Raw genomic sequence first — 14,770 nt, forward strand, 5'->3', positions numbered from 1 at the left:
ACTCCCCTGCTCCTATCCTCCTGTGGTACATCCTCCGAGGATTTTAAAACTTGAAATCAGAGAGTGTAAAACACACAGCCTTAAAATGCCGTAGCCACAGTTATTCTGTAGTTGTAAAAGAACCAGCTGCTAGTTTGTCTTCCTGTCTTTTTTCTGTAAAGATGTCTCTACTCCTCTTTTTCCCCCTCTCTCCGTCTTTCCCCATCCTTCACTGCACCTGTATGTTTTTATTTGCTAAAGAAGTCTCTCAGGCTTTTTGTTCTGCAGCCTGCTGACTGATTTGAAAAACTGTACTGACAGGCACTTAGTAGATGAACCGCGATGGGAGGAGGAAACCTGTCGAAACTCTGCAAATTTTTTATGCTTATTCACGCTGATCATCAACGTGCTGAAATGATGGGACTTAAACAACCTGCACGGAGTGACGGGAGCCGAGGCTGATGTCCATTTGTTGACTTGTTCAATTTGCTTGTTATTCCTTACTGAGTGGGTCAGCGGGGCCTCTTCGACGACAGCACCTCACAGTAATATACAGAGACAGTTTCCATCCTCCCGCTCAGTTCTCTGTAGGGCAGCTAATATGAAAGCGAAAATGGAATGGGAACATCTGCTGTGGGACAGCGTACAGACCACCCCTGTCAAAGAGCATTCAGCTCAATATCAATGGCATGGACGTGGGGAGCACTTGAAGTCTCTCTTTAGAAAAACAGATGACCGCATGCAAGCTGCTGCAGACAGATAGGCATTTCTGGCAGCCTTGCAAAAAATCATATTTGATTTGCTTATATTTCCCCTTTTATGCTATTTTTTTTAAAACTAATTCCATCAATTTAAGAAGTATAGACTCTGGAGCACCTGTGTGGAGTCCCCTGTTTACAATTAACTTTCACCCCAGCCCCACCACACCCACCCGCCACCCTTTCATTCTAACTAAGCTCCCTAAACCTCCACTCACACCAACGCCTCTCTCCATACACGCAACGTAGAGCGTGTTTTCGTGCTTTAGAAAAACAAGGTTCTGAGTATATTTGTCTGTGCTTGCGTGTGCAGTGCCCAGAGCACCATAAAGACCACGTGAAGTGATGAAGTAAAGGGATCAGAGAGGTTTCTTTGAAGAGGAAAGCAGCAGTAAGAGCCTTTCTGCACACTCAGAATCATATGTGCATCTTTCACACAATCACACTGTGTCATTTATTAATCACAGAATCATTTGCACACACGTACGGACCCATTCGATTCCACTCGCAAACACATCCGCCACCCACTTCTTCCCCGCAGAGGGACATAGAGGGGATCAGACCTGTGTTTTCTCTGGATCCCAGCAGAGAAGCCCTTAATCCTTGGCCTAGTCTGAGCAAATATCTCCACCAGGCACGCTCCACACACAGCCTTAATTGAAACAGCCAAGGGGCTGGCTGAGTCGCACTTTCAGTTTCAAGTTTGCTATATCATCTATCACAGACTCTGTATCTGAAAGAGAGATCTCCAAACTTCAAAGCTGCATTTTAAGTCTTATCTGATGCACCATGACCAAACGTATCAGAGGTAAAAATATACATTTACTTTAAATACACAGCAACTAATGACAAACACTGTTTGTTTCAATGAACTTTGAATTCAGGACATTTTCTCTCCAGATGGAAAGTGCTTTAAGAGTTTGTCATTTGTATTCTGAGACAGTTCATTTCTATAGTTTATTTTAAACCACACAGCAGATTTTCCTCATTGGGACAGAACAAAGCGACTGTGGCCAACAAAAGATGTACAGAAAGAAACGTTCAGCTATGCTGCAGCGAAATTGTTGGTTTTAAGTTTAAAGACGTTCTCATGAAAATAACCAATTGTTTGTTCGTGATGAAAAGGCATTTCACCAATGGATTGCATGCTAGTAATAAAACGGGGGACTGGTCTTTGAACTGTCACTTCTGTGCCCGGAGTACAGCAGACAACACACAAAATTAGTAATTAAGATTGTCTGGGAGCAGGACTCTTTCCAGACATGTGTGTTTTGACTTCGACGTTTTCACGCATCTCTCCTTAAGAGAGCCTTCAAAAGAGCTGCTGCTTTTCAAAGAGCGATAATTGATCCTGACATATGATTAAAGATGTATTTGAGTTAAGCTCAAATTTTCCTTCCCCTGGATGAAAAGCAGGGTGACAGAGATTTAAACAAGACGGCCAGATCGTCTGAGGGGTAGAGCCCAAACATCCACGAGGGAGGAGAAGTGGCCCTGGAAGGCTCTGTCAATCCTGCCGCTCGGCACTGGAACGTTTTAGTCACACAATAAAAGAGGACGTGTGCTGGATGTTGTGGTGTTTTGGTTATATTGGGTTTTTGTTGAATCCTACATCTGTTTTTCCACACAGCTTCACAGCCTTTATTACCAACAGTGGTAAAACTCACTCATTTTTAGTATAGTTGGATGTTTTGAGAAATACGCTCGTTGCTTTTTCTTGCCAAGAGTTAGGCAAGATTGATAGCACTCTCATGTCCGTACGCTAGATATGAAGTTATACAGCCAGGAGCTAAGTAGCTTAGCATAAACAGGGAAAATGAGGGAAACAGCTAGTCTGGCTGTGTCCACTTGAAATCTATCCACTCTGCTCCACTCCTTCTCCCTGCTACTGTAAGCTCCTCCACCTTCTACTATGTTCCACCATGTTCTGCACATCCAGGTATTAGTTAATATCAAATTATATTATGATAACAAATGTACTAACCAAGCAGATATCTTTGAAATTCTCTGATTGGTTAGAGAAGTGAGTTTCCCTCAGATATTTTTTAAAACAAACATCTCTACACGGCTGTTCAGGGAGTCTTACTTAACCAGAGGCACCGCTCCACAATATATACACATACATATTTCCACTAGAAAATATTATCTAAACATTTTTCAATATCTGTGGAGTTTGCATGTTCTCCTCGTGTCTGCATGGGTTTCTTATTTTGAGGTAATAAAAGGAAGGCGTTGAGTCAGAGAGACAGAGGCGGGACGGAGTTGGATAAAGACTAGTGGATGTTTTAGAGGAAAATTAGCCTGTGTGGCCTGAAACAAATAGCTCTAAATAAATAATCACACACTTATTCCCAGTCACTGCACAGTCTCTGTTTGCCTTATGAATAAATGAGAACTTGCCCTGTTTACCTCCTACTCATTACAGACACATTGGCCCATCATGCTCAGAGGTCCTTACACACGCACACGCTGCATTATCGCTGAAAACTCAGAAACCTTGTTAAACCTTGGCTCGGCCTCTCCCCTCCCTCAAACACTCTCTGACACTCATACACAAAGACGTACAGACGCAAGAAGAATTCATGCACTTCATACAAATACGGAACAGGAACATTTTCAAACACAATCATCTGTCAGCTCACATTCACACACCAAAGTTGTCCCTCCATCTCTGGTATTATTGACACAGAAACAACACAAAGTTTTCTGCCACACAGAGAGTACGCACCGAGGCAAAAGCAGCTTGTTAATAATTGATGCTGTCAGAGTGCCACCGTGCCGAGCGAAGGGACAGCATGCAAATGCAACTGAAGAAATGTCAAGACTCTAACGAGTAATTATTTATCACCCAAGGCTATGGCTGGAGTGTGTTACTGGAGAGAGGCAGAATTATGAGCGGGAATAGAGAAGAGCCTCACGAGGTGTTGCAGACAGATTCAATAGTCCTGTATGTTTTTGGTGGAGCAGGTCACGGCACACTTGATGAACAGATGATGGGAAATCGGAGCCGTTAGACTCCACTACTGTGATTTAGACACATTTCTCCCTTTGGTCAGTGGGATTAGTCACTTATCAATCTGTTTTGGGAGTGATGTTGTTAATACTAAGCAACATAAGACATTTAACACTGTGTGTTTAAGCATCACTCCCTATTCTGCCACTCCACCCAGCTTTGGCTGGGGTGTGTGGGGGGGTCTCCACTCCCTCATTTAGCATTTTAGTTAAGGTTTGTCTTGCTCTGACAAATGAGAGTGCCATTGGGGGTCACGGTGTGAAGTATGTATGAGCTCTGGCTGCTACACAGAGGCTCTTGCACTAATAAATATGACAGCCAGGCCAGTTAGCTGCTTTTTTGTGTTGCTGCAGAGCTCTGGGTGCAGTCAGGTGATGGATTTGTTTCTCGGGATCCCACAGTAATCAGTGCAGTTGCTCATTTAAAGGTGCTGTCAGGTATTTCACCACACACTGACTATTGTAAGGAATGTCTGAGTGTGATGTATTGCTGCCCATAATGCCGCCTGGCCTTTAAAAACAGTCATAAACCTTGTAGACATTTCTTAACATGGCGCTCCTTTCACAGCATGCTACACGGCCATGAAGGTACTTGGTATTTATTTAACAAGGAAAACCTCAGTGAGAATGTGACACTTCCTTCAAGCCATGACACTGTAGTACTGACTAGTACAAAGGCCAGAATTAGTCTCTAATAAATGATCTAAATGTCATTTTCCAGGGAACAATTGGCCTTATTTGCTGGTGGGAGGGTGCATTGATGCTGTTAAGTTAATTCTAGCCACTGCAGCTACCTCCAGTGTTTTAAATGTAAGGTCTGATGCTAATATTGACATTGTAATGCCTACATTGAATTTCAACTTTAATTGAAGTTTCCTGAAGGACAGAAATGTGTGCATGACTATTGTACAGTGGGATTGAAAAGAGATACTACTGGTATTTGCATCTGTATCCATGCACCCATGCAGCATGTGTGTGTCAGGTAAGTGATCCAGGTGGATGGCAGCAGAGGGGCTTGGGTGTCCGCTTTCAAGCAGCAGCTGGTGAGCGAAGCCTGGCCGAGGTCACCCTCGGGGACCCTGCCGCCTCATCACCTACTCCCGGGCTCCTCTCCACACACGCCTCGTCATCGTCATTCGATATCGGTTCCACATACATGGGAACAGCAGCTCTGCAGCATGACAATGGAGCTCTTTTAATTATCAGGAACAGCGTCCTCGCTCAAGTGATGATGGCTAAAGCGTATTTGCCGCCAGTCATGAGACGAGCAGTTCAGGCATTCAGCCATGAAGCCTCAGAGGCACGGTGATAATTGATGGTGTTCTAGTGGTGTGTATGCAATACAAAAGGTCATGTAGGTAAGTAGTGTTACTTTTAGCTCAGATTACCAGAGTCTGCCGAAGTCTGATACATGGGACATATTTAAAAGAACTGCAGATGAAGCATATCTTTAGATGGGAGCAGAGAATTTGTCTTTTAAACTGTGGGTGATGACATTTGCCACAGTGGGATGTCCAAGGTTGTAAACATCCAAGCAACATGCCACAATACACAACACGCATCCCCTGGGATCTGCCGCGGTCTGACTTCACTTCACTATCTTTCCTTGTTTGTTCATGTCTTTCTCTCTACAGCTGCACATACAACAAAAAGCCTCACAGCTGGTTGAAAGAAGACACAGCCACAATAAGACCTACGAAAACTGGAAGTTGCTTTTGTTTTTCTTTCCTTCCACGGTTCAGTTTTTCTCTAATCTTTGCTATTTTATAACACTTTCACACCCTGCAAGTTAAAGCCTGACCAGACCAGAAACAAGTGAGGAACATGTCAGATAGTCAGGAACATGCGGGGGCTGGTGCTTTTCAGTTTGAAACTTCAATTTTTATTTAGTGTATTCATACATAGCACAATAAAAAAACAAATACGCAGATATGTATTAATATTTTGCTCGTGAGGGTGCTTTGAGTTCTTTTAAATAAAATATGTTTACATGTGCAAAAGAGTGTATCAGTGGTTATAATAATTTAAAAAGTAAATTATGTTAAACTGCACTGTGTATATTTTTATTGTAGCATACTCGTATTGTTGTATTTTAATTGTGTTTTTTTTTTCAGCTTACCAACTTTCTACTTACAATATTAATGATTAATGTGATTAGTGTAATTTAAAATCCACTTTACCACCACTTTGTAGTTCACAATGTGAGCACAAGTAATTATGAAATATTATGGGTCGGATGAAGTTGTTCAAGTGTACTAATCATTAGTCTGGCTGCAAGTTCACTTTAGTACACTTTAGCACACTTTAGCACACTTTAGCATGCCAACATTTAGTAATTAATCCATTACAAGAATTTGCCCAAACATTTTGCTGATATAAAACAGTATTCTGCCAAGGTATGGCATCTTTTATTTATTTATTTTTATTTTAACTTTATTAATTATAAATGAGGCCTGTATGGGATGTGCTGTCATGTAAAGTCACTTCCAGAAATATGCTGTATTGTTGCTAATATTGAGTAAATTAGTTTGGCCTCATTTCCTTTAGTAAGATAACAACACAAAGACAGTGTGGCACAGAGGCATGCAAGAATATGGAGTGTGTTATTATTGTATTTACAAAGGGTCAAGACTCGGAGAGAAAATAGCTGGAGTGAGAGGTTGGGAGGACACTGTATGTGGGACAAATTAAACAGGCTTCACGTTCTGCTTTTTAAAGCATGGCCTCTTCAGCTCACCAAGGAAATTGAGTTTGTGACCAAAAAAATGCACTTTCGTCTTAACCCCCTGACCAGCCGTCACAGACACACAAACTTTCTCTTTGAAGGCTAAACGGGCAGAAACGAGGGAGGATTGGCTGTTCTGGGGAGTTATGGAAGCCCTGATCCTATTACCCGCCCCCTGAAAAATGTGTCTGCAGGCCCCAGGAGCTTTTAACCTTTCGCTGCTCTGCGCTTTGATTCATGGGGGCGGCAGTGCTCTTGTGTGAGAGTTGCTTTTTTGTCAATACTGCATTGGCCACTGTGGAAAATGTGGAGCCAGTGCTTCTTTGGCCGGGAGGTAAGTCTGATGCGGTCTTGAAGTAGGTGGAGGGATTCCCTGTGCCCAGAGAGGAAGAGAAATAAATCAGGATTTAATTTACTGTAATACAGTAAAAGTCTGAAGTGCTATTTTGGCCAAAGTGCTGCATGTAAACAACAGAAATAAGGAGTGTGGGCTTGGATATTATGGTTTGAAAACACTGGTCAGAAGAAATAAATTCATCATCTCTACAGGCAACTTCACTTCACTTCACCTTTTTTCCTAATTGCAGCAGCAGGGCAGCACCTGCGGAGCAAGTTTGCTAGAGAAACAACGTGTCTCAGATGGATTTCTGTAATGTTTCAGACATTTATGAGCCAAAGACACACACACACACACACAAACACACGTTCAAAAAACACATTAAGACAGCAAACAACTCACAAACATGTTTTTTTGATAAGATTTGAAAATGGTTCATTTCACTCAGGACTTTGGAGAGCAGGAGTGTTTCCAAACAAAGACATCTCATCAGACAGTCATATGGCACAAAAACGGGACACGGTTCCCAGAAATGAGGCGTATGTCTGCATTTATTTTCTGAAGCTTGTAAACTTTCAGATGAAAATCAGAACAGGAGTTTATCGGTCTCATTAGTGATACTTAGCTATAACACAATTAGTTTCATAACACAACATTCAACATGTTGAAATACAAAGAGATCCATTAAAACTTAAAGCTGGACTCGTTTTGTTATCAACCAACAAAAAAAAAAAAAAAAAAAAAGGACCTTTAGTTTTTTGTTGGCTTTTGCTGAATCTACTTGTGTGGCAGTTCCTAACTCACAATGTTCCCCAGCTAACGTGTTGGCTCAAATACCATAGAGAAGCTCTGAAAACAGGCATTAAAGTAGCCTAAATCCCTCAAGTAGCTGCGTGCTTAGCATGGTCTCTGAAAGGTATCCAACCATTTATGTGAAACCTAAGCACTTCTTGATCAAAGGCTTTCAGAAGACTGCAAGGTGAATGAAGAGCCTTGTAGAATTCGCACTTGATTACTTTTTTTTCCTGCTCAGTGCAAGAGAGGGAGTGTGTGTGTGTGTGTGTTTAGTGTCTCTAAAGACAGGAATCTTTCACCAGGGAGAGTGGATTAACACATCAAATACAACCCTTCAATCAATAGGGAAGTAATGGAGCGATTGAAAATATCTGCACACTGCCAGCCTGCACGCTAGATTTAAGCAGCTTTCTTTGCACAACCCAATTGACACACCGAGCTACAGTCGCACAAAAAGTGAGACAAGCAGAAGCTTGTAACGTTTTGGATTCAGGAATACGAAAGCCGAGATGCAGTACGTGGTGTTGTTGAGAGTAGATAAAGAGAAACTGAATGAATGAAGAATATTTTTTAATGGCAGAACGTTCATTAACCTTTTGTTGTGTATTTTACACATTTACTTTGTTGCTCATTTCAGTTAATTCTACATAAGTATGAGCAAAATTATTCATGACACGTTCTTGCAACTCGAGAGTTACTCGAAACCTGACAGTAGCTGCAACACAGCGAGTTTGTGTTTGCACAAACTTGACCCCTGACCTCTTCCTGCCGGCTCACGACCTCTCTCACTGACCCATCAACAAAATAATTTGTCTGCTGTGACCTTTCAGGTCTGATGCAGTTACCGTGACTTCTCTCCAGTCTCTGCAGATAGTGTTTGCCTCAATAAAAGAACTTTGAAAATATTTACATCAGCGAAAAAAAGAGCAGAACCTTTAACGCTGACTCATTAATATTAATGCACAGCCTCTGTTTTTTAGATGTTTGATCCCAAATGCTAATGCACTGTTTAACTTGGACCATGTGCTGCACTCACCACTGGTTACTGGTTGTTTCCATGGATTCTTGTGTACTGCTGGTATGTCCTCAAACATGGTCACATCATTTTTATTCATAAGAAAGATAATTTAAAATACCTAAAATAGCCTTATATCTGCTTTGTGCTATTACAGCGTTATATAACATAACAGAATTACTGCACCTTGAAATCCTCATAAAGCCTTTTTTTGCTCTGTATTTTTATAGGAGTTCGACCTCGGTGAAATATTGGCTACTTGTGGATTTATGTTTAAAAAGGAAAATTCAGGAATGAGGGCATAAGATTAAAACCGTGATTGGAACAGAGAAGAAAACTAAACAAATAATAGACACATGGAGTTGATGACTGATAGTGGATGTCGTGCTATGGCCACATTTCAGCTGTGGAAACGCTTTGCTCCACAGTTTTCCATGTCTCCTGTGACATTATATATTAGTAGGACCCTTTTTAATGAACCTTTGTCGTGTAAAAAAGCGAGAAGAGTCTTGTTAAGATGTAGTGCGAGTAGGCCATTTGATGAGTTAATGTTCCTTTCATCTTTTCATCAGCTCCAATTCTGCGCTCTCTCTTTTCCCACTTTGTCTTCCTTTTCTTGGTCCCTTGCTGACAGAATACAGCCAAGACATTCCAATAAATCTAGCTTCTTATACAGAAGTGCAAACCATGGCTGGAACGCTCAATGACAGGTTAAATATTTTAAAAAACAGGACCTGCAGGAAAACCAGAAGCAGGATAGTGTTTATCCTTTGCAGCTAACTGCAGCCCATGTGTTCATGACTGGATGGAACAGTGCTTCAAGCCACTCACTGACTGAGGATGTTGCTCTGATTTGGTCTGAACATGAGTTCAATTAGCAGAGCAGAGATGTAAGCTCTTATCGACCACAGATAATACTTACACGCCTGTGTGAACACACACAAACGAACACAACTTCATGTAACTTTCAACGTGGCGGGTTACTCGTGCGTTGCCCAGTGCCTCCTTTGGCAACTCTCACCGTTTTCCACAGATGGCGACCGCCTGAGTTAACGCTGATGCTGCAGCGATTCTCTGAGGCCTCGTTTCTCTCATTCTCACTTTTCCAATCTGTACGAACAAACACTGCATTTCAGAATTGTCAAAGCTGCAGAGGGGACTGTGTGAAAATGTGATAAGACAAAATGACTAAGCACTAAGCACCAGGGCGCAAAGGAGATCTGGAAGGTGAAGAGAGAGCTCTGAGTTTGATTATTGACAGATTGCGAGGTGTGTGGAATCCAAATGGACAGAACGCACAGTATGACGTGATATTAGATATATTCATTTCACAAATCTGTGTTTCTGGGTTTAATGAAGCTTTTCTACCGTCTAAATATCACTGGGCTGGGTAGGAGGCACCCAACTTTACACTGTTAAAGAACAAATCCCTCCTTTGCTTTCATGGTAATATTTTTACATAGTTAAGCACAGTAATTATTTTCATTTACCTATGAAGTCTTGTTTTTAACAATAAATCCCACAAGAAAGAAATGAATGAATAAAACATAAAGTAAATTTGGGGAATAAAATACAGACCTCCCTTCTCTTCATCAAACAGAAAGAAATAATACAAACCCCTCCCTGGTTTCTGATTTTAACTCCCCACCTCTAATAAGTGCATAAAGAAAAGTCGGGTAGCACAAATCTCTCTTAAAAATAATCTCAGGAGCAAGAGGATTCATTCCAGACGCTTCCTGAATTTATTGCAGAGAATCAGCTAATGACCTAAGAACTGCTATAGTGTTCAAAAGTTGTCAAAGTGAACATATGGAAGGAGAAGTCAAGAAAAGGCGAGAAGAACATTAAGAGGAATTAAAAGGTGCAGTTCTGAATGAGGAGTTATGCAGGAGCGGGTGGAGAGGCAGGACCCTGGCACCAGCTCACAATCCATTTGTTCATGGCACAGGCGTTAATGGTTGAGCAGCGCCGAGCCAAAAAACATAAGGGAGTGCTTTAATCAAACCTTGCATGCATTACCTCTGCAGATTCAAGCAAATGTTTGCAGAGGGTGAGCAGGAGGTGAGCAGAAGCCAGTTTGGTCTCTGGTGCTAGGGGATGATGGGGGGCATAACTTTAAAAACAACTCCAGTCCCTGTGCGTGGGCCACATGTCGGGGGAAATGAGGAATGTGTGCAGTGTCAGAATGGTGGCAGGCAAATGAGGGTTGAACACAGAGGTAGGATTACAGCTGTCAATAGACCACAGTGTGGATGATCATGTCAGAGCTGCTGGGGGTTAAAGACCAGGAAATCAGTCTCACACACACACACACACACACACACACACACCAACTTAATGCTGTTTGGGCGTAGGCTCTTGCAAATCTTCCTCTGGTGGCTGATGAGGTGTCTTGGCTGATTAATGCCACACAGAACTTTGGAGGTCATTTCCAGGACTTTAATTAGGCCAGGCACTAACTAAATCACACTTACACAATTTAGCTCTCAGCTGAGTATCTTCAATTAGGCTCAGCTGAAGGCCGGGAAACCTGATTACAATGTTTACTTGAGGAGTAGTCCCAAATTTAAAGGTCAAGAGAGGATAATGGAGTATTGGTTACCTACTAGATACAGGAGATTCTAGCAGAATGAAAAGTTATGCCAGTAGTTCTACATACAGCAGTAGTTTGGGAGACCAGTGCTAAGGGCAGACACTCCCAAATCAGATTAACAAGACAAATCTAAGCCATTTGATAAACACTATGGGGAGGCTGATCCCATTACAACAATGACCTCTCCTCCCTAAAATGTACAGGAACTGGCTTTTTACGATTTCTAATTAATTGACTATCAGACCTGCCCGGCAGCACATCTGTGACAAGTTATCCTATTTACTGATTCATAGCTCCTCATGTTTGCAGAGCTTTGTTCAAATAAACTCGGATTTGTGTTTCATTACATCACAGACTGGAAGTGAAGGGTCTGTCATGCCTGAGGCAAATGGAAGTGGTTCACAGAGCAATTGAAGTTAAGGAGGTTTCCACAGATTCTACTGTATTTATGGTTGTCCATATTTAGAAAGCTGCAGCAGTGAAGGAGCATTTTACAGTGGTTTTCCAACCCATAACTTGTTATGGGTTAACTGTTTTTATTTAGTCTCAGCACTTGCAAATACCTTATTTTCTCAGTTGGAAGCAGCTGCTGTCAGCAAAATGCTCAGATATACTTACCTAAAGAAATGTGCCATCTATAGAGTGGCACATTTCCAACAAGAGTTGATGGAGAACAAACCAAAGCTAAGAAGAAGAGTAAATACTGCACGTAGGATTTCACCAGTGGCCAGAAACATGACTTTAAATGCATCCTAAATGCCTCCTTTTGTGGAATTGGGCTACAGTTTATTGTACCATGTTGATGTTGTGTTTATAGCTTGCTGTGCTGCCCCCAAGAAGCAGAAGAATCAATAAGTAGTTTGCAGAAATGAAAAATACAATACTTCCACGTTTTTGTGTCCATCCCATTCATTGCAGTTATTGTTCTGTCTCTTGTTATGTCACATAAATGTTATAAAATATTACAATAATTTAGCTATTTACAGTCGCTCCAATCCTTTCAACTATTTTAAATTAACCAGAATAACCCTGGATAGGCGTCTTCATCAGGTCTGTCCACAGTACAAATTCACTAAACAGTGAGCAGCCTGTTTTTTACTTGACTGCATAAACATGTGGATCATTATAAGTAGGATACACACCTTAACTGCCCTTTCACTGAGACATTTATTGCAGCTGAGGAGCACAAAGAATGTAAGAGTGCTCTGACAGTGAATGGCAACTAACAGGAATCTGGAAACTGAAAAGAAAATTTCAACCAATTAGCACAGAGATTGTCTCCTCGCTGACTGCTGCTGTGTTAGTCAGTACAGCTAACAGAAGACTGATGAATGAAAGCTGCTGCCAAGCAACACATTGGATTAAACCATGCGGGTGATGAATTTGGCCAAAGTCCTTGTGGTGCCTACCTCTCTCTCCCTCTCTGTCTCTGTCTCCATCCCACGCCCACACACAACACACACACACACAAGAGTTCATCAAGGCCCATCAAAGCCATGTGCGGTCAGAGAGAACATGTTTTCTTTCCTGCTTTCACCATTTTATGAGCAACCACAGCGTATTTCCCATGTCTAATCTTTCTCCTTGTCTCTCCTCCCTGCCTCCTTTTCCTGTTTCCCTTTTTCAATCTATCCTCCTCTGTCACTGATGACATAATGCTCTAAGTATCTGGCTAATGTTTTAAATGTTCAGTTAAATACCCATACTCTGGTTAAAGCTGTTGCTCTCTGGGAGAAGGCATTCATTATTTACACAGAGGAGAGGTTTTGGAGGAGACTGAGAGAAGAGAGGAAAAAGCAGACAACAGCACATTAGTCTAATCACTGAGGGATATTCCATCTTGTTGAGGAGCAGTGTTTCATAATGCAGCATCGCGCAATGTTTTAATGCAGCCCAGAGGAAAACCCATCAGGAATGGTCTGTGTGTTGCAGAGAGGTGTGTGGTCTTTGATGGATAAAGACGAGAAGGCAATAAACACTGCAGACCTATAGAAAACTCCAACATATGTTGCAATATTTTAAAGAGATCAGTGGAGATTGTATGAAGAAATGAAGAAGCAACTCCTTCTTACATTATTGTTCAGTTTTATGTCTCGGGTGTGAGTGATCAAACTTTGACTGGTGCTCTTGAAATGCAAGATTATGCCACAGTTTCATCACAGTTGGGTAGGTCAAATTATAAAAGGCATTTCAAAGTAAAACAGTCCTGTTGCTCATGATGGTATGTTCATGCAGTATGTACAATTATTCTTTCAGGGTAATTCTATTGAAAAATATACAAACTGTCCCATCTAACAGTGCAGGTTCACTTAGTTTGGCTCTCACTGGGTTACTTGGTCTCCCTGAATCTGACTTTAGCAAACAGATTAGTTCATTTATGGGAAGGAGGTTGATAATCACAAGACACCTGCAACATCATCAAAAACATGAGCCAAGTGCTCAATATGATGAAACCTGTGGAAGACATCACTTTATTGGAAAGTGCTTTTGTGGGGAGGTAAAGTCAGCAAACAGGCATTGGTCAATAACAGGAAGGCAAAGGAGGACAGTCAAAAGGCAAAGTCCAAAAACCAACAGGCCGACAAAAGGTGGAGACAAAACTGGATGGAGACTGGAGAGCTACAGAAAGAAATCTGGCACAATGCAAGTGACGCCGTATAATATGCAATGAAGCTAACGAGGGAAGGAAGAACAGGTGAGCTGGAGGGTGTAGGTGTAGGAAACATTTTTATTGTAAAACTATTTCTGGTCCTTGTAGTCAAATGTTAATGACCACGTTTTCCCTGCATGTCACCGCTCTGCCCAATCTCAGCCACCTCCTGGATTTCCAACAAAAGTTAGCACATTTTTGTCTGTGCTCAGTATCTTGTGTTTGGACACGACAAGGAGAAAAAACCCGCTGAGACTTCTTTCACTAACAGATGGGAACTTGTGGGTCCATTAGGCTGAGACGCATGCTTCAGCAGGTTCAGTCGAGAACGCTGCTAAATCTATTGATTCTCCTGTGAAAAGGAAATTACAATCCGGACATCTAGTTTTCATTTCTTAGGAGATTGCTGGAAATGCCTTCCCTGCTTCCGTGACATTATGTGACAGTGCCTCACAGAGAACTCGTTCTCTTTCCCCAGATGTGCGGCTCAAGAGCAGAGATGATGGATGAGTTGCGAGTTTGCCACCTGTGTTTGCACAAACACGGAAAGGTTTATCTGTTTTATATTAAACGTCTGTACGTTAAGTTCTACTGCGTGTTCCTTCTACAGTTTCAAATTCAGTTGGACTCTCACATGGTGTAGAGTACCCCGGCAGGTCTGAATCAGCCTCCTGCACTGACCCCCCCACTTCTGTTGGCCGTGAGCCGGTAATAAGGGGTAATGGGGCAGAAACGGAGGGTCTGGCTGGTAGGTAGAAGTAACAAGGGGCCTGCTTCAGATGCAATCACAACACAGCAATGCAACTGTTTTATAAGGCGTCCATGCTTCAGACCAAACACTTTATATAATGTATTAACGCATCTAAAGGCAAAAGTGTAGAAAACAGCTGCTGGAGGATGGTTTAA

Source organism: Anabas testudineus, chromosome 19 (genome assembly GCF_900324465.2).
Source record: "Anabas testudineus chromosome 19, fAnaTes1.2, whole genome shotgun sequence".
NCBI classification, from domain to species: Eukaryota; Metazoa; Chordata; class Actinopteri; order Anabantiformes; family Anabantidae; genus Anabas; species Anabas testudineus.